We start from the raw sequence: 20,022 nt of genomic DNA, 5'->3' as shown, positions 1-20,022 counted from the left end.
GCCGTGAAGTACGTCCCCCTGATGCTGCAGGGCACGGCGCGCACATGGCTCAACAGCCTCAAGCCCTACAGCATCAACAGTTGGCTGGACTTCAGCGAAGTTTTCGTCCGCAACTTCACTAGCACCTACAAGCGGCCTCCCAAGCCTCGCCAGCTCTCCCTCTGCGTCCAGGGGCCCAACAAGTCGACCCGCGACTACCTCACGCGATGGGCCGAGCTCGGCAACTCCTGCGAGGGAGTGCACGAGGTCCAGGCCATCGAGTACTTCACTGCCGGGTGCCGAGAGGGCACCCTCCTCAAGCACCGACTCCTCTGCGACGAGCCGGCTACCCTCGACGAGCTACTAGTCATCGTTGACAAGTACGCCACTGCCGACTCCTCCATGAAGACCGTGCTCCGAGTAGACGCCTCGGGGAAAGTAATTGCTCCGGCTCCCAAGACGCCGGCTGGCGACCCTAACCGGCGCCCCTACCAGAACGACCACAAGCGCAAGGGCCCCATGCCGACTTCCTCCAGTCGGCAGGTGGCCACAATTGAAGATGAGCAGCCCGAAGAGTGGCCCGCTCCCAAGAAGAAGGGTGGCCAGCCGCCCTGGCAGCCGTCCTTCTCCTACGAACAAGCACTCGATGCTCCCTGCAAGTTCCACAGCGGCGCGAAGCCGTCCAACCATACAACACGGAAATGCCACTGGCTCACCCGCATCACCAAGGGCGAAGGGATGGTGCCGCCTCCGCCTCCCGGCCCGCCGCCTCCAGCTCCCTAGCAGCCGGCGGCTCGGCCGGCAGTCGGCGCCATCCAAGACGAGTTCCCCGAAGCGCACGACGCTTACGTCGTCTTCACAAGTCAAATCGACGACAAGCGCAGCCGACGCCGGCAGCACCAAGAAGTAAACGCAGTCGCCTCTAGCACCGCCGAGTTCATGCACTGGTCGGAAAAGCCCATCAGCTGGAGCCAGGCCGACCACCCAGAGGTGATGCCTTCGCCTGGCTCCTATGCTATGGTCTTGGATGTCACCCTTGCGACGGAGAGGCGAGCTGCCAGATTTTCCCGCGTCCTGATAGACGGCGGAAGCAGTATCAACATACTGTATCGCGATACCATGGACAAGTTGAACATCAAACAAAGCAGCTCATGCCGAGCCGCACCGTCTTCCATGGTATCGTACCCGGCCTGTCTTGCTCTCCAATCGGCAAGATCAAGATGGATGTTCTCTTCGGAGACAAAGATCACTTTCGCCGGGAAGCAATATGGTTCGAGGTGGTGGATTTGGAGAGCCCCTATCATGCACTACTTGGCCGACCTGCTTTGGCCAAGTTCATGGTTGTGCCCCACTATGCCTATCTGAAGATGAAGATGCCGAGCTCGAAGGGGATCATCACGGTAGCAGGCAACTACAAGAAGTCCATCGAGTGTGCCATGGCCAGCAGCCGGCTGGCCGAGTCCCTCGTGGTGGCAGAAGAGAAGAAGATGTTGGAACGGGTTGTGGCCATGGCCGGCAAGCAGCCGGCCTTGTCCCCCAACCCCAAGGACTGTGATGCGCATGGCTCCTTCCAGCCTGCCAAAGAGACGAAGAAGATACCTCTAGACCCGGAGCACCCGGAGAGGTTCGCCGTGATTGGGGCGAACTTGGACAGTAAATAGGAAGGCGAGCTCGTCGACTTCCTCCGTGAGAATCGAGACATCTTTGCATGGTCCCCAAAGGACATGCCGGGTGTCCCGAAGGATTTCGCCGAGCACAAATTACATGTCCGAGCTGATGCGAAGCCGGTCAAGCAACCCCTCCGCCGACTATCAGAAGAGAAGCGAAGAATCGTGGGAGAAGAGATAGCCCGGCTCCTTGCAGCCGGCTTCATCATGGAAGTGTTCTTTCCAGAATGGCTTGCCAATCCAGTTCTGGTTTTGAAGAAGAATAACAAGTGGCGCATGTGTATAGACTACACAAGTTTGAACAAGGCCTGCCCAAAGGATCCGTTTGCTTTGCCACGGATTGACCAAGTGATAGACTCCACAGCCGGATGCGAGCTGTTAAGTTTTTTGGATGCATACTCAGGGTATCATCAGATCAAGTTGGACCCGTCTGACCGCCTGAAGACTGCCTTCATCACACCCTTTGGAGCTTTCTGCTACCTGACAATGACATTCGGCTTGAGAAATGCCGGTGCCACTTTTCAGCGTTGCATGCAGAAATGTCTCTTGAAACAACTCGGCAGAAATGCCCACGTCTACGTAGACGACATTGTGGTGAAGACAGAGAAGCGCGGTACCTTGCTGGAAGACCTGAAGGAAACATTTGCCAACTTGCGCCGATTCCAGATCAAGCTCAACCCCGAGAAGTGCGTGTTCGGAGTGCCAGCCGGCCAGCTGCTAGGCTTCCTGGTCTCCGAACGCGGCATTGAGTGCAACCCTGTCAAGATCAAGGCCATCGAGAGGATGGAGATTCCCACCAAGCTGCGAGATGTGCAGAAGTTCACTGGCTGCTTAGCCTCCCTGAACCGTTTTATCAGCCGACTAGGAGAGAAGGCTCTCCCTCTGTACCGACTCATGAAGAAGTCCACTCACTTTGAGTGGAATGATCAAGCCGACCAAGCCTTCCATGAGTTGAAGAAAATGTTGACCACTCCGCCTGTCCTGGCTGCGCCGACTGAGAAGGAGCCCATGCTCCTCTACATCGCCGCGACAAGCCGAGTCGTCAGCACTGTTGTTGTGGTCCAGCACCCGGAGGAAGGCCGAGCCCAGCTGGTCCAGAGGCCGGTCTACTATCTCAGCGAAGTACTGTCCAGCTCACAGCAAAACTACCCGCACTACCAGAAGATGTGCTATGGGGTGTACTTCGCTGCCAAGAAATTGAAGCCCTACTTCCAAGAGCACCCCATCACGGTCGTGTGCACTGCCCCGCTCGCCGAGATCATAGGCAGCCGGGATGCATCCGGCCGGGTGGCCAAATGGGCCATTGCCTTGGCGCCCTACACGATTTTCTATCAACCCCGCACCGCCATCAAGTCGCAAGCATTGGCCGACTTCCTCGTCGACTGGGCCGAGACCCAGTACTTACCGCCGGCTCCCGACTCTACCCATTGGCGGATGCACTTTGACGGGTCCAAGATGCGCACCGGCTTGGGAGCCGGTATCATCCTCACCTCTCCCAAAGGCGACAAGCTCAAGTACACGCTACAGATCCACTTCGCCGCCTCCAACAACGTGGCCGAGTACGAGGCGCTCGTACATGGGCTCCGGCTAGCCAAAGAACTCGGCATACGCCGGATCCTGTGCTACGGCGACTCAGACTTGGTGATCCAGCAATCATCTGGCGACTGGGACGCCAAAGACACGAACATGGCGAGCTACCGTTTCCTCGTCCAGCAGATGAGCGGATACTTCGAAGGGTGCGAGTTCCTTCACGTGCCAAGGGCCGACAACGACCAAGCAGATGCCCTAGCATGGATCGGCTCCACCCGACAAGCCATACCGACTGGCGTCTCCCTCCAGCGCCTCCTCAAGCCGTCCATCAAGCCGTCTCCAGAGTCGGATTCCATCTTCGTACCGCCTGCGCCAGAAACAGCCGGATCCGGCTCAAGAAACCCCGCAGGCGGCACGGGGACTTTGACGACCGCCCCGGGGACTGACGTAGTCGCACCCGGCCCAGGGACTTCAGAACCCGGCCCGGGGACTGCAGCAGTCGGCCCGGGGATAGCAATGACACAAGAAGCGGTGGTTGACTCCAATGCAACACCCAACCCACCCACCCGAGTCATGGTGGCCACATTAACAGCAGAAGAAGTCACAGCCCCCTCATGGGCCCAGCCCATCCTCAAGTTCCTAGTCAGCAGAGAGCTGCCGGCTGATGAGATCGCAGCAAGACTAGTGCAACGACGAGCCGCAGCATACACAATAATCAACAGGGAGCTCGTGAAGCACGGCGTCACTGGAGTCTTCCAGCGTTGCGTCGAGCCAGAAAAAGGAGTGGCAATCCTCAAAGACATCCACCAAGGCGAATGCGGCCATCACGCCGCCTCAAGATCCCTCGTGGCCAAGGCTTTCCGCCATGGGTTCTTCTGGCCGACTGCCTTGGAGGATGCTAAAGAAATAGTCAAGAGCTGCAGAGGATGTCAAGTCTTCAGTTCCAAACAACACCTGCCGGCTTCTGCCCTCAAGACCATTCCCCTCACCTGGCCTATTGCCGTCTGGGGACTGGACATGGTGGGCCCTTTCAAGACAGCCCGCGGTGGCATGACACATCTACTTGTTGCGGTGGACAAGTTCACAAAGTGGATCGAAGCCAAGCCAATTAAGAAGCTGAACGGGCCGACTACAGTGACATTCATCACCGACATCACTACTCGGTACGGCGTGCCGCACAGCATCATCACCGACAACGGCACGAACTTCGCCAAAGGCGCACTGGCACGTTTCTGCGCGACGCAGGGCATCCGACTGGACTTAGCGTCTGTTGCCCACCCGCAGTCAAACGGCCAGGTCGAGCGAGCAAATGGACTTATCCTCTCCGGCATCAAGCCCCGACTGGTTGTACCACAGGAGCGATCAGCCGGCTGCTGGCTCGAAGAGCTGCCGGCTGTCCTCTGGAGTCTGCGCACTACACCCAACAAGTCAACCGGCTTCACTCCATTCTTCCTCGTGTACGGTGCCGAGGCTGTCATCCCAACAGACATCGAGTTCGACTCGCCTCAGATCACCATGTACACGGAGGAGGAAGCCAAAGAAGCAAGAGAAGACGGCGTCGACCTACTGGAAGAAGGCCGGCTGTTAGCCCTCAGCCGGTCCGCCATCTACCAACAAGGCCTGCGCCGCTACTACAACCGCAAGGTCAAGCCAAGATCCTTCCAAGAGGGCGACCTTGTGCTCCGGCTGATCCAGCGAACAGCCGGCCAGCACAAGCTCTCGGCCCCTTGGGAAGGCCCCTTCGTCGTCAGCAAGGCACTCGGCAATGACTCCTACTACTTGATCAACGCGCAAAAGCCAAGAGCACGCAAGAGAGACGACTCCGGCAAGGAGTCGGAGCGACCATGGAACGCAAACCTCCTAAGACGATTTTACAGCTGAAAAGCAGTATGTATCACGCTACCCCTTTTGTATTAAGTACAAACCAACAGGCCCCCCGAACAGTACTCGGGGACTGCCTTTTGTTTATCTATGAATGACGAGTATCATATCCATGAATGTATTATTACATTTTGAATTTTCGTCCGGCACCGGGTTCGACTAGTCGGCCCGGGGACTTGCCGCCTTGAGCTATATCGAAAGTTCTTCCTAAAGTCAGCAAAGTAGTGCGCCGGCTCCCGAGTCCTCCCTTGTTGAAAGTCGCAGCTCAAAGAACTGACTGTCCGACTAGCAAGAGGAAAGACAGAAAGGACGCCCACACGAAAAACGGCTAAGGAACAACTAACCTATATAGCAAAGAGACGGCCTCCAAATATGCCTGCCGGTTGTCAAAACAGCCGGCTGGCCGGCTTCCTAAAAAACTTAGCTTAAGTCCGGCAGAGCTAAAAATACTTCCCCCTCCCCAATCGGCCAGGCACTCCCCGGCTACAGATTGCAGAGCAACTGTTTGACTAGGGAGGCGGCAACCAAGGGAGGGCGGCAAAGGAAAAAAGCAGAAGGACAAAAAGCGAAAGTACAAGGAAAGACCGATTGCATAACTTATATACATAAATCCGCCCACAGGCCGGCAACAAACTTGAGTTTGAATACACCCAGTGGGTGGAATTGTGCAGACTTAACCAAACATTGTTCAAAAGTAACAAGACAGGAAAACAAAAGAAAGAAGACTAAGGCGCGACACGAAGGCCGAGCTGGCTGAAGGAGTGGCCGCCTAGCTGGTCCCGGCTGGACCACCTCCTGCGGCAGGAGACGCACTCGCACGCGACGTAGTGCTGGAGGCGCGGTCAGGCTGGCCGGCTACTCCACCAGCTGGCTCGGCGTATTCACCCTCCTCCTCCTCCTCTTCGCCCTCGTCGCTGGAGTCGATCTCCTCCGCCGAGTCCTCGCCGTACGCCGGGTCCAGCCCGAACCAATCTTCCGGCTGGGCGACTCCATTGTCGTCCACCTCGGGGGCGAAGACGTTGGTGTCGGTGTAGTCGGCGATCGCTGAAGCCCGCCGAATGATGGCCGGCCGCGCCGGCTCCAGCTCCGTGTCGGCTTGCTGCCGCAGGTAGCCAGCTGGTCCAGGTTCAGGCCGGGATACCAGGCCTTGACGAACTCCAGCGCCCGCCTGGCACCGGAGCGAGCCGCTGATGCCTTCCAAGCCTCGAAGCGACCGACTGCTACCTCCAGCCAGTCGGCGGTCCGACTGGGGGTGCGAGGGACCACTTGGCCGGGCCAGAGGGCGGCCAAGACCTGCGACCCGGCACGCTGAAGCCGGCGGAGCAGCCTGTGAGCCGGCTGGATGCGAGCCTGGATCGCCAGGAGCTGCTCCTCCAGCGGGCGGCCGGCGGTTGGCGAGATCTCGAAGCCGGCTTGCCTCTTTGCCTGGTGACGGGCTTCGATGGCCTGGTTGGCGGCAGTTGAATAGCCAGGGAAGTACTCTGCGCAAAGAAGAAAAGAAAAGAAGAACACCAAAATCAGAAAAACAAGTCAAAGTGGCAGACGGCAAGAAAGGACGAAGGGGTAGACGACTTACCGTCAACCAGATCCTCGATCTGGCCATAGCCGGAGACCAGAGTCTGCCTGGCCTCTGCCCAGCCGACCGCCTCCGTCTCGAACTCGGCCTGGAGGGTGGCTTCGCGATCCTGCGCAGCCTTCAGCGCCGCCTTGTGGCCTTCCTCCTGGTCGGCCAGTTTCTTGACCAGGCGGTCGCGCTCCTGCACCAAGGCGGCGAGCTCCGCGTCCTTGGCACGAAGAGCTGTCTGGGATTCCCCCAGCTGTGCCCTCAGACTGGCGTTGGCCACTGCAGAGATAGAAGAAGAAGAAGAACAATGAGAAATCATCAAGGAAGATCTGAGCCGACCGCTCAGCAGTCGGCCCGAATCTCGGGGACTACACCCAGTGGGTGCGCTGACGCGCCCCCACATGAGATAAAGATCAAGTCACATACCTCGGCTTTCAGTAAGATCGGCGGTCTTCTGAGTCAGCTCCCGAGCCTGGGAGTTGAAGGCGGCCGCTCGGAGGTTGTGGTAGTCCTGCAAGACGGACAGAAGACCGAAGTGAGAACAAAAGCAGCAAAGACAAAATCTCCAAGAAGTTCCAAGCCGCCTGCTCAGCAGCTGACTCGGAACTCGGGGACTACACCCAGTGGGTGCGCTGACGCGCCCCCACGAGAGAAATCAAGATCAAGAAGAAAAATCAAGATCAAGAAAGAACAAGACGGGAATACTAACCCGAATGGCTGCCTGCGTTGCGAGGAATTCGTCGGTGAACTGCCTCAGCGCCGCGGCTTGGCTCTGGAGCCGGGTCCGGACGTCTTGCGCAGCGACGTTCACCACGGCTGTCCCTCCGCCTGGCGTCCACCCCGAGGTAGCGCTGGCCGCCTCCGTGTCTCGGGCCGACGAGCTGGAGCCCATGGCCGGCTGCGGCTCCGATGCGGCCTTCTGCGGCTTCGATGCGGCCTTCCCTGCACGCCGACTTGGCGGAACTCGGACCGCCACCTCAGCCCCCGCGGCTGGCTCGCCCTCCGCCGACTGTGCGGGCGCAGGCTCAGGCTGGCCGCCTTGGGCCGCCCTAGTCGGAGGAGTCGGCCCCGGCGCCTCCCCCAAGATGATGATGTCGTCGCCGCTTTCTCCCAGCCCCGGCTGGGAACCGCTGGCTCCCCCTGGCGAGGGCTCCACGTCCCCGGGCGCCATGGTGCGCAGGGGGGTGACCATCAAAGCCTCCCCTGCCGCCGCCTCGGCCTCAGCCTCCGCCTGGGCCTTGGCTGCGGCCTCGGCGAGCGCCTTCGCCGCCTCCTCCTCCCGAGCTGCCTGGGCGGCGGCTGCCCTCCGTGCCTCCGCCTCCCGCGCTTCCCGCTCCTCCCGCACCTCCCGCGCGTTCCTTTCCGTCGCCTCCAGGAGGGCGGCGCGGGGATCTACGCGGCGGGTGGTGCTCCCAGAGCCCCCTGGCGACTCGACCACGGAGCCGGCAGCCGCCCGCTCAAGTGACAGCGGAGCTCTGACCGTTGAAAAAGAAGACGAAGGTTCAAGAACCACCCAAGAAAAGAAAGAAGGAGAGTACATAGAAAGAGAGAACTTACGCTGACACAGTCTGCGGCTGCTTCACCACTTTGCGGAAGCGAGCCGCCTTCGCGGCCGCCTCTTCCCGCCTGGTGGCGGCCGCCCCGCCCCTGGGCTTCTTCGTCCGGCTGCCGAACATGCCCTAGGCGGCACGACGTTTCTGGCCTCTACCCCGAGCAGGCTGCGCGCCGGAGGAGCCCGCGCCGCGTCCGGATGCCGGCTGGCGGTGCGGGACGGCTTCGGCTTCGTCCGGCCAGTCGTCGAAGGTAGCGGTGAACCCGGAGCCGCCTGCTTCGCCGCCGGCTTGGCCACCGGCCGGCTCGACGGCATCCTCCATATGGACTGCCCCCAGGTCGGGGTCCTCCTGGTCGTGTTCGGTCCGGTCGGGGACGAAGCGGCGCTCCACGTCTGTCCCGCCGGCCGGCCGAAGTAGAGGACTCTGTCAAAAGAGCAAGCCGACTGAGCTAGAGTCGGCCTAGAGGAACTCGGCGACAAGGCTGAGAGAGAGAAAAAGAAACGAGGGGAGCGTACCGTAGGCGGAGGATTGGCACGGCTATATGGCTCCTTGCCGAATTGCCAGTCTTCGGAAAGTTGGCAGTTGGCGAGGTAATTCACCATGGAGGCGGCGTCGTGCTGCGGCATCTCCTTGGTGCACATTCGGCTCGGATCGAGCTGGCCGCTCATCTGACAGATCAGATGAGGCCGGCTCTGGAGTGGAAGAACCCGGCGCGTGACGAACGCGGCCAGGAGGTCGGGCCCCATCAGGCCCTCCGACTGGACCATCACCCGCAGCCGGGCGATGGCGGCGTTTCCTGCCTGCGACAGCGTCACGGCCCGGAAGGACCACTGGGGCAGCCTGCCCGCCGGTGGGCCGGCTACGTAGGCCGGCAAGTTGAGGTAGTCGCCCTGGGGAGCGATGCTCCGCACGTAGAAGTAGGACTTCTGCCACTTCTTCACCGATTGGATCAGCGTGATGATGGGGAAGGGGTTGTCGGCGCCTGATCTCCGCGACGCGATGAAGGCGCCAGTTTGAGCCGGCACGCCCCGCACGCGCGTGCCCAACTTCGACTGGAAGAACTCCCCCCAGAGCTCGAGGGTGGGGAGGACGCCGAGATAGCCCTCGCACAGGGTGACGAAGGCCGACAGCAGCACCACCGCGTTGGGGGTGAGGTGGTGCGGCTGGAGCTGATAAAATTCCAGCCAGGAGCGGAAGAAGGCGCTCACTGGCAGGCCAAAGCCGCGCAAGAAGTGCGAGCGGAAGACCACCCGCTCGCCTTCCCGCGGCGCCGACCTGTTTTCCTTCTCCGGCGCGAGGCGGACCTCCACTTTGTCCGCGCTGGGCAGACGCCGGGTGTCGCGGAGGAAGTCGATATGGTCGTCATGGACGATGGAGCCGTCCCAATCCCCGCCGAGCTGCTCTATGTGAGGAGGCATGGCGAGGGCTAGCGCGGCGGCAGAGGAGAGTGCGGAGGAAGAGCGCGGCGGCGAGGCGCTGTCGCGAGAACGAGCCAGGGAAGAAGATGGTGGAAGTAGGAGGAGCGTGCGAGGGCCTGCCGCCCTCCGCCTCCCCCTACTTATAGCCTCACGAGGCCGAAGAGGCCGGACGTGGGGAGGAGACGTGGGATTAACTGCGCCCACTCCCCCCACGTCTCGCGTTTATTACGCATAAGTGCGAGCCGAAACTGCCGCACGAAACATGCGGGCGGTTTCGGGATGCAAAGGATCCGCGCCTGGGCCAGAGTGCGGACGTGGCGGGCCCCCTCCCTGCGGCGACGTCCCGTCACGCGCGTGGGCTGGCAGGCTTTCCGGCCACGTGGCACACCGGCGGCCCGAGGCTGGCCCGCGGCCCAGTGCACGTGCCCGCGGGTTCCCGCCCCCCGACTCCAGAAGATTTCGACTAAGGCGGCGCGCCTGACCAAGGCCGGCTCCCAGCTGCCGGCTTGTCACGATAGGAAGCTGATCGAGCTTCTTGAACCCCACTCCACCTCGAAGCCCAATCAGCTTCGGGGACTACTGTCGGAGATAAAGGCCACGGGTAGCCATTCCGACTACCCCTGGCTCTTCAGAAAAATTTATCAGGCCTTTAGGCCTTCAAGCACTCCAAGCATTTGGGCCGCCTTCCCTGGCCGGCTACCACCAATGCCGACTCCTGGAAGGCGACCCAGCCTCACCGACTCCTCCCCAGGACGACTACGGGGTGGCCGACTCCAAGAAGCCGGCCAAGAAGGACGCCGACTCCTAGGAGCCGGCCAAGACCACAACCACTCCCACATAACGGCGACGTGACGGGGTGAGGCCACAGTGCGGCCCACTACCCCCGAAGCCCGAGGAGGGCGTGGCTACAGGAGGCCGTACGGAACGGACGTCTCCCGTGCGGCTCGGCACTGTAGCCACGCTAGCCTCAACGTAATCCACGACCCACTCCTGTACGGCCCAAGGACTGCGGGCCCCTTTAGCCAGAGAGAGGCGCGAAGGCGGCCCGGCTTTTCCTAGTCGGCCAAGAGTGTAGCCGGCCTCCAGAAGCCGGCTACTCCCTTCCTCGAAGCAGGAGCCCCATTAAGGAGACAAGACGAGGTGAGGCTACAGTGGTAGCCCCTGAGGCGGCCCACTGTAGCCACGCTCACCTCAACAAAGCCCTCATCATCAGAGGCGCGGCTACAGTAAGCAGCCACCGACAAGACCCTGGGCGATGGGACCGGCCTGTCGACCAAGTAGCCGGCAGTCGGCAGGACCCAGCAGTCGGCGGGACCCAGCAGCCGGCGGGACCCAGCAGCCGGCGGAGAAGCCGGCGAGCGTAGACACTGACGGCTGGGACCAGTTCCCAGTCGGATTACCATTGTACCCCCGGGGGGTAGGCCTATATAAACCCCCCGGAGCACCCATGCAAAGGGTTCGCTTCTAGGTTGGCACCCACGCATAACACACACACCATAGATAGAGAGAAGCAAGAGCTAGCCTTGTTCTTCTTCTCCTTGAACTCAACAGCTCTAGGAGCGATTGTAGCTACCCTTTATCGATCTAGTGATCATGCGGAGACCCCGCAGAGCAGGACTAGGGGTGTTATCTCCTCGGAGAGCCCCGAACCTGGGTAAGATTCGCCGGCGTGCATGTCTTCGCCTCATCCCGTTTCCGGGCACCGGCGACGTTTTATTGGCTCCCACAATGATAAGCCATCCTTTGGCATATGTCGCACCAACCACCCGACAGACGCCTTCACCTGCACCACCAGCCGCAGGGTGGGCGGCATCGCCAGACAAGGGTGAGGAGGCAAAGACGCGGAACCTCTCCAGCAGGGCCTCCACCTGACCTTGCACAGCTGCGGCGGCGGCTTCGCAGTGATCCTCAGCCACAGGCTCCAGCAGCTCGTCAAGGCAAGCGTTGGGGTCGCGAAGGTGCAGATGGCTGAAAACGCGAGTCAATGCAGCTGAAGACAGGACGCGAGCCTCTGCCTCCGCCATAGGACCGACGCCATCAACGACTTCCTCGAGCGCCTTCACCAGGAGAGGAAGCAACTGGGCGGGGCCATCCTCATCTGTGGCCAGCGGCTTCTCCAGGCCATGATCGTAGAGCATCTTCAGCGCCTTGCGAGATCTCTCCTCGAGGTCGGCAAAGGCCACGCGGTCTTCAGCCAAGACCCGTGCCTTGACGTCAAGATCGGCCTCCTTCGCCTTCACCTTCCGCTCCCGCTCTTCCAACCGGTTGCGTTCAGCGGCCTATGTTTTCCCCAACTCTGCCAGCTCAGCGTCGCGGTTCTTGACGGCGTCCTCCCGGGCCTTCACCTCCTCCTCTTTTGCCAGGCAGCCGCGCGCTTCATCGGCGTGCTTGTCGCGCAGGCTCTGCAAATCGTCCTCCAGCACTTGGCAGCGGTCACAGGCGGCCTTGGCGTCTTTCAGCGCTGTCTCACGATCGGCTGCAGCGTTGGCGGCACTTTGCTTCTCCTTCTCGGAAGCTGCAGCGGCCTGGCTCAGCGCCGCGCGAACCGCCAGGTTGGAGTGAAGCCAGCCAGAGGCCAGCTCCAGGCGCCCGGCCACCAGGCGTGGGTCCGCGCCCAGGAGATCTGCCTGCAATTGGGTCATCTCTGAAAGAGCACGTTCCAGAACAGCAGCAGGAGCGGAAGAACCAGGGAGTGGAGGTGCAGCAGTGGGAGAAGGCGACATCGTCACCAGGGCCTGGGAGATCGCGGGTCCCGGAGCAGCTGGAACCTCATCAGCCGCACCAGGCGCCGGCACTTCCGGAGCCAGCGGGGCCATGGGGGCTGATTCCACACGGCAATGTTCCTCTTGGCCCCGCGAGGACGACCGGGCTGGGGAGGGAGGCACGGCCGCCGCATCCTCCTTCCTCTTCTTCACCGAAGGCGTCGGCCTGATCGACCGAGGGCAAACGTCAGGAAATAACAAGTACAAACAGGGACAAGGCGAAGCTTAAGACACTTACCGATCCACCGCGACATACTTCCGCTTGGGGAGCTTGAAGCCTGACAACATCGGGACCTGAGGAGTGGGCACGCGGGACCCGGCGGCAAAAGGGCCGGAGCTGGCCTCAGGAGGCGTTGAGACAGGAGCGGCATCTCGAGGAATCAACGACGACCCGCCCCTTGTCGGGATGAGGGGCTGCTCCCTCTCCTCCTGGCGGGCGTCGGCCTCGGCCTTGTCAGGCAGGGCGCGGAGGATCTTGGCCTTATTCAGAGGAGAAGTCTCCCTCACCTCTTCAAGAGTCTTCTCCGAGTCCACCTCCTCCTCCTCCCCTCCACGGGACTCGTCAGAGGACACCTCCACCGGCTTCGGAGCTGCAAGAGCTCCTGCGGGCGCCGGTGGCACCAGGCCGCGTGGAGGCGACAAGTTCCTCCCAGTCCTTGCGGAGGAACAAAGGAACAAAGGCGCTAGGCGGGTACTCCTGGTTGTCCCCAACTATAAGGCGCAGGACAACATCCAATTCGTCGCCAGGAAGGGCCCCAGGCCTTAGATGGGTCTTGTTCCCCTCTTCTTCAAGCTCCCACAAGGGGCGCGAGCGCGCCTGGAGAGGGGCAACTCGCAGCATCAAGAACTCCCTCAGGAGCATTGCCCCCGTCACCTTGGCTGCCTTCGCGTTGCCCGGCTTCGAGTTAGTCGTCATCTGCCCCAACACAGACAATGCCCGCTCATCGGCAAGCTCCGCCTTGGGCCACCCCTTGTTGAGCTGGGGCGCCTGCGTCGGTAACACCAGGCGCGGATCAGCGCGCTTGGCGTCCATCATGACCCATTTGGATCGGATATTGTCGGCCCTCTTCCCGGTGCTCGAGATCGAGTTGGCCTTGCCAGACGCGACGAAGTTGGCGCATCCGGAGAGTGGCCCTTCGGTAACGCGAAGGAAGAAGAAGTGGCGCAGAAGCACCACGGATGGCAGCACGCCCAGGTACGCCTCGCAGTAGTAGGCGAAGATGGACAAGAGGAGGACACAGTTGGGATGGAGGTGCAACGCTAGCAACCCGTAATGGTCGAGAACCTCATAAAAGAAGTCGGAGAAAGGAGGGACCAACCCGACGGCAACGCTGCTCGAGAAGAAGGGGAAGAAGGTGCTTCCCTTAGGCTCCGGCACATCGGAGGCAAGCCGGAGCTCCGTCTTCCCCCACTCGTTGCTCTCCCCCGCCGTCAGCAGGCGCACGGAGGCGAGGCTCTTCTCTATGACGGTGGGCGCTTCAAGAGCCGGCTCATACCAAGCCGGCGCTGAGGAAGTCCTGACCTTGCGCGGTGCCATGGATCGCATATGCGGAGCGAGATTGGAGCAGATTTGAGGTAGCAGTGGCGAGGAGCGAGAAAGGGGATCTGGAGCAAGGCGAGGAAGAAACAATGAAGGCACGCGCTGTCCGCGCCGGACTTTTGTCCAATCGAGCAGTTGCCGAGGCAGCGTGGGGAAGCGGAGACGCCCACGTCCAATCAACCGCCACGCGTCAACCAAGGCCGCGGGCTTTGGGGGCCCGCGGCGCTCCGTACTTGACCCTTGGCTTCTCCGCGAAGCCAAGCCCGAGCGCACCTTGGGCCCGGGGGCTACTGTCGGTGTTCTGGGAACGGGGGTCCCTAGACTTGCCTGCCTGCGGCCCACGGCGTGGCTAAGTCAGTGGGCCGTACGGCCAATCTTCATCAACAAGGCACCCAAGACCCTCGCGAGGGGCCAAGCCTCGCGAGGCGGACGACGCAAGACCTCCTTAGGAGTGGCCTAGCTAGGCAGGCTCACGAGGAGCGGAGATATCAAGGCAGGGCAAACCTCACGAGGCTCTCGTGATGTGAGCCATGACGATCGGCACCAGGCGGGCGCCAGGCGGGCGCCAGCGTGCGCAGCGTCCTTGTTTCCTCTTTGGTGCTAAGAAGGCCAGCGCAGGCGAGGAGTACCGAGGCATCAGGAAAAGGTTGCCATATCGGTGCAACGAGACCGAGACCAGGAGGACGGCAAGACGGAGGTCATCGTGGTGCCCAAGACGGCGTCACCACCAGAGCCTTTCGCAGGCGAAGACCACTTTTGTCAGGATAGCTTATACTAGCTGTCCCCCTTCAAATTTGCCCGCCGTTGTTGGCTCCCTTCCCGCTCAATATTTGGGAAGAGGACCAGGGCCTATATAAGTAGAGCTAGCCACCACAGTAGAGGCATCGAGTCCTCACCCGCACAAGTTCGACAAGCACAAGAACGCCCCAACCTCAGGAGGCTGTTCTTTCCCTTGTACTGTTCATCATCAGCCCAAGAGGCAATCCACCACCACACACACTGGAGTAGGGTGTTACACCACAACGGTGGCCCAAACCAGTATAAATCTTGTGTCTTTCTGTGTTGCGAGTTCGTCGAGTTCGTCTGCGAGATCTTAGTGAGCTAGGGCGTAGATCGGTAGGAGGGAAAGACTTCGCGTGCACCCCAGAGTTCGAACCTTAAGGGTTTGCCGGAACCCCACATCCGACATCCGTCTACACTCCCACAAATGCCTCGTAGGTTTATTTTTGGTTTGCCGAATGTCAGACAAGTGGTCGCGTGATAGAGGCGAGGGTGTCCCGATCTTTCAATGAGACGATAACTATCAATTTGGTGGAGTCGACTTTGACGATCTGACTACAAACGTGCAGGACGTTGCGCCTTAGCAATCGCTAAACCGATCTCCCGAGGTTACTGACGATGCTGGAAGCATGATCAGCCTGACCACGAAGGTCTATTCCTGCACGCAATCGAAGAACACGCAAGAATATGATAATGCAATCTGAATATTGCGAATATAGACGAAGTATTGATAAAGGTGGGGATTCGAAAGCGGTCTTGGTCTGGTCGTTGGACACAAAACGAAATATATGAAGTTGCAATGGCTAACTTTTAACTAACCAAATCCCAAGAAAAAAGCTACTAGATGGATCTACTTATATATGAGCAAGGGGTGGTGGCCAAGGAGGTGGGAGCACGTCCCAAGACAGCCTAAAACTAACCCTAGGTCGTACAAGTCCCATGGGCCCAAGTGGAGGTGATGCAACACCTTTGGACTTGTAGTTTGACTCGGATTCTGCTGAAACGTCAGATATTTTCGTCGATAACTCAACGCTTCAGACAAATTTGAAGGTGAATCCAACTGGGTTGGAAAGAGCACGAAATCTACTTTCAAAAAAAAAGAATCACCCAATTTGGAGTCCGTATAAAAGAGTTTTTGGCGTTTTGAGTCAGGTATGTCTGTGCAGTCCAAATCTGAATCCAGAACGTAAGAGACTTGGACTCTATCTTATTTTGGCCCAAAAGTGACGTGAGAGGACTTTTTGAACAACATCTAAACTTCTCCTTTCCCTTATCTTCATATGTGGATTGTACAAATGTCCCATACACCTACAATTAGACATGGCACAAAAGTCTGTGAAATATTTTTGTCCTGAATGACATAAATATATTATTGCATAGTTTGCATTAGAGATCACCTCACAAATATACATGTATGCAATATTTTTGGTCGTATCCAAGGTAGCCATGTCCTCATCATCCTCCCCTTCTTGAAAATAAAGCCGTCCTCGGCGTTGCTTAATCTGAAACGTGGCTAACAAAAGAGACAAGGTGTGTATGTTGTATATGTATATGTCATCCATTTTTACTTCCCATGGTTTTTGCACATATTACACATGTATACATGAGTAACTTTCATAGTTCATAAAATCTAAAGCCAAAACATTATCACAAGAAGTAGAAGGCATGAAAATATTGCAGCTCAGTTTGCACACATAAGTGAAGCTCTTGTTCATGTCAAAATATTGACAATGTTCATCATTAAACCATCCCAACATTGGTGAATAAACCTTACTTGCATCAAATTTACATGCTACAACATGCTTAAATAAGCAAACACGCAATAAGTCATTGGACACAGAATCATCACCGAGATTAGAGGTCGTATCAAAATGATTAAACATTGGTTCTTTTGCATCAACAGTTAATTCAATGGGTGCACTCAAAATTGTTGGTATTTCAGTTGTTTGATCACATGACGCTTTCATGACAGTAACAAGATTCTCTAAAATAGGTGGTGTGCTCAAATCAACAGGTAACTCAACAGATGATGCATTCAAGTTAACTAGACATGCATCATTCTCATGTGAAGTTATATCATGAATACCTTTACTATTACCTTGTCGCAAAGACGTAGCTGATGTAGGTACGGACGATGACAATGTACCATACTCTTGAGATGATGTCGCGCTCACAATCTGAGGTGGGGCTGCTCTGGTAGGTGCAACGGTGGAGGAACCAACCAGCGGTGGTGAGCATGAACTGGAATAGTAGTTGTTGTAGTCACCCAATGCATCCTCATGTATCTGTCTCTCAAAGATACAAGCGCGACCATACATACCAGTAATGCAACGAGTAATATACTGAAATCTTGCACGGATATCATGGTCACCAAAAAAATCTATTCATTGTATCATCCTCAGATTCTTCTATGTCACAATGATGCATATAAGATTTGAACTCTTGGTAGTAAGCATGAACAGTGTTATTGCCTTGTTTTAATTGTTCCAATCTGCGAAGCAATTCACGACTATAGTAAGGAGGAAAAAATTGTTGTCTCATTACAACTTTCAAAACTTTCCAAGTTGTGGGTTGGTTATCAATGTTTTTCTTACAATGTACACTCCACCAAACAGAAACAAAACCAGTAACTGCTCTAGTGGTAGCTCGTACTCTCTCAAGTTCAGAAAAATCATGGTGACTAAAAACTTGTTCGACTTTAAGCTCCCAAGCTAGATAAAAAAGCAGGATTAAATCTACCCTCAAATGATGGTAACGAGATAACCTGACCATATGCTTGTGTGTGTTGTCCCACCTCTCGTGATGGTGAAGATGTATCCGTCATCCAAGAACTTCTACCTTCGGACCCTGTCATGATTAGTAGAAACAAGAAACAAGATTCAAAAATAATGTTCCTATGAACTACTAGGGTGTGGTGGTAAAGCGCTCACAGTAAAGCAAATATTAATATCTTACAAGTTCTTACGAAGCAGCAGGTGGTGACAGGCAACCATCGGTGTCAAATAACTCCGAAGATTGAGTAAAGCAATTGCCAGGGGAACGTATGTATACACGGTGTAGAAATATGTGGATCTTGGAAGGCTTAAATATATGGTAGCAAAAGATTAGCAATAATCAATTCAGAGATGCAATGTTGAATAAACGCTCAACGACGGTACTGTGCTGGTCCTAGGCTAGACCGGGCTAGAAACGTGAGCCTAGAACACTAACGAGGTCACTGCATAGCACAACTAGCATCAATAAAGGACATGGAGTAGCTCTGGACAACAAGATATAAGTGAAGATCACAATAGCAGTAAACATAATGATGTGAAACAACTGCCAAGCAGGATATACCAACACCTTTCTCTCCAACTTTCCTCTGAAAAAGTTTGTGCCAATTTTTCTCAAGAATGGCACTAACTCAAGCTTTCAAACGCAAAAAGAATCACTCAATTCCGAGTTGATATGAGGAGTCAAAAAATTGTAAAACTGGTCTGGAAAACTGGAACAAGCTGTGTTCACGAACTTCGGAGGGCAAAAAGACCTATTTAGAAGCCGATTTTGAGGTGTCAAATATTGAATAATATACTGCAACTATTTATATGTGGCCCGTCGCTAGCTTTAATTTGAGTACTCACGGAGCCAAAACGGACTTTGTATGAGGAAGATATGCCTATTTTACTGAACAATGCACAAAACAGATTCCAATCCGAATTCAACTATGAGATTGACACTACATAGATCCGAATTTTGTTTTTTTCTCATTTTTTTCTCTGACCTTTTTTTTTACTTTTTCCTCTTTTTTTTCTATGCTTTTTTTTCTCGCTCTGTCTTTCCAAAACAAACTAGATAAGATGCAGATTGGATCAAGCGAAGATGTGGATGATCTCAACTATGATTATAATAATGCTCTTTTTTTTTCTCTGCCTCTTTTTTTCTCGCTCCCTCTTTTCAAAACAAACTAGATAAGATGCAGATTGGATCAAGCGAAGATGTGGATGATCTCAACTATGATTATGATAATGAACGGTGTAAAGCACGTGGTGGAAATTGATGGATACGTGATGGACAGCGGAAGGGATAATGATGCAGCGGCGGCGTGACTAATGTGAACAGAACTTGAAACTCTAAACGAACTAGACACTAAGACCAGAAACTCGACACGACGATGCAACCGATAATTCAATAATGCAAACCATGAAAAGAAAATTGCAAAGGCTCAGACTGGCTAGAATAAAAGATGAATAGATCTAACTTTTTCTTGTGGTTTTTTCTTGGATAATAGGTTAGAAAATAAATCTAATCTAGCGATAACTGGAAATTCTCACCGGTCAACCTGAAAACTGATACCACTTGATAGAGGCGAGGGTGTCCCGATCTTTCGATGAGATGATAATTATTGATTTGGTGGAGTCAACTTTGACGATCCGACTACAAACGTGCACGACGTTGCGCCTTAGTAATAGCTAAACCAATCTCCCGAGGTTACTGACGATGCTGGAAGCACGATCAGCTTGAGCACGCAATCGAAGAACAAGCAAGAATATGAGAATGCAATCTGAATATTGCGAATATAGATGAAGTATTGATAAAGGCGGGGATCCGAAATCGGTCTTGGTCTGGTCGCTAAACACAAACGAAGTATACGAAGTTGCAATGACTAACTTTTAACTAAATAAATCCCAAGAAAAAAGCTACTAGATGGATCTACTTATATAGGAGCAAGTGGTGGTGGCCAAGGAGATGGGAGGACGTCCCAAGACAGTCTAAAACTAACCCTAGGCCGTACAAGTCCCATGGGCCCAAGTGGAGGTGATGCAACATCTTTAGACTTGTAGTTTGACTCGAATTTTGCTGAAGCGTGAGATTGTTTCATTGATAACTCAACGATTCAGACGAATTTGAAGATGAATCCAATTGGGTTGGAAAGAGCACGAAATCTACTTTAAAAAAATCACCTAATTCGAAGTCCGTATGAAAGAGTTTTTGGCGTTTTGAGTCAGGTATGTCTGTACAGTTCGAATCTGAATCCAGAACGTGAGAGACTTGAACTCTATCTTCTTTTGGCCCAAAAATGACGTGAGAGGACTTTTTGAATATCATCTAAACTTTTTTTCCCCTTATCTTTATATGTGGATTGTACAAATGTCACATACACCTGCAATTAAATATGACGCAAAAGTCTGTGAAGTATTTCTGTCCCTGGATGACATAAATAAATTATTGTATAGTTTGCATTAGAAATCACCTCACAAATATACATGCATACAATATTTTTGGTCGTATTGAAGATAGTCATGTCCTCATCATCGCGTCTATATACATACATAGGTCTGCGTTAGATGGCAAAAATACGGTAAAATGTG

The sequence above is a fragment of the Triticum aestivum genome, chromosome 1D (genome assembly GCF_018294505.1).
Source record: "Triticum aestivum cultivar Chinese Spring chromosome 1D, IWGSC CS RefSeq v2.1, whole genome shotgun sequence".
Classification (NCBI taxonomy): domain Eukaryota; kingdom Viridiplantae; phylum Streptophyta; class Magnoliopsida; order Poales; family Poaceae; genus Triticum; species Triticum aestivum.
This window is presented reverse-complemented; position numbering follows the sequence as displayed.